This window comes from Petaurus breviceps, unplaced genomic scaffold (assembly GCF_028583685.1).
Source record: "Petaurus breviceps papuanus isolate PSGF00001 unplaced genomic scaffold, PetGlider_PUasm1.0 551, whole genome shotgun sequence".
Classification (NCBI taxonomy): domain Eukaryota; kingdom Metazoa; phylum Chordata; class Mammalia; order Diprotodontia; family Petauridae; genus Petaurus; species Petaurus breviceps.
This window is the reverse complement of record NW_027186372.1, coordinates 29,054,023-29,057,877: the sequence shown is the minus strand read 5'-3', so window position 1 is coordinate 29,057,877 and position 3,855 is coordinate 29,054,023. Positions and strand designations below refer to the sequence as shown.

At 42.0% G+C, this 3,855-nt stretch overlaps 1 pseudogene; it reads right to left on the bottom strand.

Moving 5' to 3' along the window:
* Positions 1–1,042: 1,042 nt before the first annotated feature.
* On the bottom strand, positions 1,043–2,042 carry LOC138172559 (glyceraldehyde-3-phosphate dehydrogenase-like; annotated as a pseudogene).
* Positions 2,043–3,855: the final 1,813 nt, after the last annotated feature.

Below are 3,855 nucleotides of genomic sequence, written 5' to 3'. Positions count from 1 at the left end.
GTAAATATCCTATTCAGTGTGATTAAATTTCTCCTCTGAAATTAAGAAATAGATGAGCAACATAAAGTTTGGGGTTGGTATGACAGAGAGGACTGTAATCCAAGTGGCACTCCTTTGTGTATTGGTTCCCAATGACTGGAAAGCCACAAAACTGTGCTGACTGGGTCTACTGTAGATTTATTTTATGTAATCTCATTTGGGTCCTTACTGCTACAAGGCAATTCCTTTACATCTGTTTAATTAACTTACTACTCCAAAAACCACAGTGACCTTCCCAATCTTTTTCATTCTTCCCCACATTTTACATGGCTTGCCTCCCCACCCCTCTCTCAGTTGAGAACCTTACCTTATATATTACTGAAAAATTGAACTCATTCACCAAAAGCTTCCTCTTGTCCCCTCCTTGTCATTTCACATCATCCAGATGCCTTCTGCTGCTACCTCCTCATTTCATTCCTGTCTCCTTGACCCTTCTCCTTGTCAAGGCAATCTCCTCTTCATGCACAAGTAATTCTGTTCAATCCTTCTTTTCTAGCAGATTGCCCCCTCTATAATCTACACTCTCTCACTTACACTCATTTTTCTCTTGTCTATTTGCTTCTTTCTTTCTGCCTAAAAAAAAATGCCTATGTCCTGTTCTTATGAATTCTCATTTGATCCACCTATTCCCAGTAGCTCACCTCTCTTTTGTATCTAAAATCCTTGAAAACGCTGTCCACACAAAAATGACTCCACTTCCTTTCCTGTCATTTTCTTCTTGACTCTCTCTACATGCTGGCTTCTGAACTCATCACTCAACTGACACTGCTCTCTCCAAAGTTAGCAGTGATTTCATTTTTTTTTTTGCACTGAATGTAGTGACTTCATTGATGGTATACAATAGAGGACTCTAAGCTTCTTCCCCCTACTACAGGAGTGCTTTGGGACCAGGATGTAAATGGGACATGGGATCCCTAGTATAGGAATGTATATTAGGAATGTAGGCTCCCCATTGGTGGAACTCCTTTTTTTGGCTGGGGATGAAGGTCCATGGCTTTCCATTTCACTCTTGGGAGGCCATGTAGATCATGAGGTCTATTACACAGTTGCTATAACCATATTCATTGTCATACCAGGAAATGAGCTTGACAAAATGGTCATTGAGGGCAATGCCAGCACCAGCGTCAAAGGTAGAAGAGTGAATATTGCTGTTAAAGTCACAGGATACAACCTGGTCCTTTGTCTAGCCCAAGATGCCCTTCAATGCTCCCTCTGATGCTTGCTTCACCCTTTCTTGATATAATCATATTTGGCAGGTTTCTTCAGATGGCAGGTCAGATCCACAACAGATATATTGTAAATAGGAACACAGAAGGCCATGCCTATGAGCTTCCCATTCAGCTTAGGTATGACCTTGCCTACAGCTTTAGCAGCACCAGTGGAAGCAGAGATGATGTTTCGGGCAGCACCATGCACACCATGCCACTGCTTATCAGAGGGGCCATCTATTGTCTTCTGGGTAGCAGTAATGGCATAGACTGTAGTCATGAGTCCTTTCACAATGCCAAAGTTGTCATGAATGACCTTGACCAAGGGGGGCCAAGCAGTTGGTAGTACAGGAAGCATTATTGACAATCTTAAGGGAATGATCGTGTTTCTCATGGCTCACTCCCATCATGAATGTTGTGGCATCAGTAAAAGTGGCAGAGATGATGATCTGCTTGGCTCCACTCTTCAAGAGATCCCCAGCCTTGTCTATAGTGGTAAAGACTCCAGTGGACTCTACAACATACTTGACTCTAGCATCTACCCATTAAATATTTGTGGGATCCTGTTCCTGGAAGATGGTAATGGATTTTCCATTGATCACCAGCTTCCCATTCTCAGCCTTGACAGTGCCCTTGACCTTGCCATGGGTGGAATCATATAAAAACATATAAACCATGTAGATGAGGTCACTGAAGGGGTCACTGATGGCCACGATGTCTACTCCACCTCAGGTGAATGCAGCCCTGGTCACCAGGTGCCCAACGGCCAAATTCGTTGGCTATAACTTTCACCATCTTGTTTCAGGGATGCGAATGAAGCAGCAGAACCTGACACCAAGTTTGGGAGAAAAGCTGAAAGCAGTGATTTCTTGTGAAATTCAATGACCTTTTCTCAATACACATTTTGCTTGCATTCTATGCAACCTTTAAAATTATCGATCACCCTTTCTTCCTTGACACTCTTTTCTCTCTGAGTTTTTGGGACACTTCTTCTGGTTCTCCTCCTACCTGTATGACCTTTCCTTCTCATCTCCTTTGCTTGATCATCATCCATGGTATTCCCACTAACTAGAGCTGTCCCAAAGGGTCCATTTCTCTTCTCCCTTATCTTTTTTCACTTGGTGATCTTGTCAGCTCCCATGGTTTCAGTTATATCTATGCTGATGATTCTCAGATGTACTTATCTGGCCCTAACCCCCCTGTTGACATTTAGTCTTATATCTCCAAGTGCCTATTGGACATCAAGGACTGGATATCCCAAAACAAACTCATTAGCTTTCTCTTTAAATTTCCCTGTTACTGTGGAGGACACCTGCATCCTCCTAAGCTTGCAGCCTGTGTATCATCTGCTACTCCTCACTCTCACCCATATCCAAGCCAAGGCTTGTCAATTTTACCTTCATAACATTTAACGGATGCAACTCTTCCTCTTCTGTGATACTGCCACCACCGTGGTGTAGGCTTTCATCATCTCACATCTACACTATCACAATAGCCGGCCTGTTGTTCTGTCTTCCTGCCACAAGTCTCTCCTCACTCCAGCGCATTTCCTTCTCAGCTGCCAAAATGATCTTGAAGCACAGGTCTGACCCTTTCACCCTCCCTGCTCAGTAAATTCCAGTGGCTCCTTACACTTCCAGGATTAAATATAAAACCCTTCATTTGACTTTCAGAGTCCTTCCTTGTCTGCCTCCTCCAGTCACACCTTAAGCCCCTCCTCTGCCACATACTCTGTATTCAGCCACTCTGGCTTCCTTACTGTTCCTCAAACAAGACATTCCAGCTCCTGAATCCAGGTTTTTTCACTGCTTGTATCCCACGCACAGAACACTCTCCTCCTCATTTCTGCCTACTGGCTTCCCTGGTTTTGTTTCAGTACCAGCTAGAATCTTACTTTCTATAGGTTGTCTTTCCATATTCTCCTTAATTCTAGTGCCTTTCCTCTGTTGACCATTTCCAATTACAATTCCTATGTATACCCTGGACTTACATAGTGATTTGCATGTTGTCTCCCCTATTAGACTGGGAGTCCCTTGAGAGCAGGGACTCTTTTACTTTTGTCACATCCTCAGCGCAGTACCTAGCATATAGTAGACACTTAATAAATGTTTATCGACTAAGTGACTGATGCTGTAGTTTTGCATTATATTTATATACCATATTTTGTTAAGCTATTCCTCTATTGATTGGTACCACTTTCAGTTTCTGGTTGTCACCACAAAAAGCTGCTGTAAATATTTTTGTTTGTATGCATCCTTTTCATTTTTCTTTTTGAGGTGTGGGTCTAGTACTGGTATTGTTAGGCCAAAGACTATGTATAGTTTAAAAACTTTGGGAGTGTAGTTCTAAATTGCCTTCTAGCATGTTTAGACCAATTCATATCTCCACTAACAATACATTACTGTGCCTATTTTCCCATATTTTCCCTAACATATGGTACTTTTCCATTTTGTCAACTTCAACAATATGATGGGTATGAGGTGGAACCTTGGAGTTGCTTTAATTTGTATTTCTTTAAGTGTAAGTTATTTGGAACATTTTTCCACATGGCTATTGATGGCTTAGATTTCTTCCTTTGAGAACTATCTGTTCATGTACTTTTATCAAT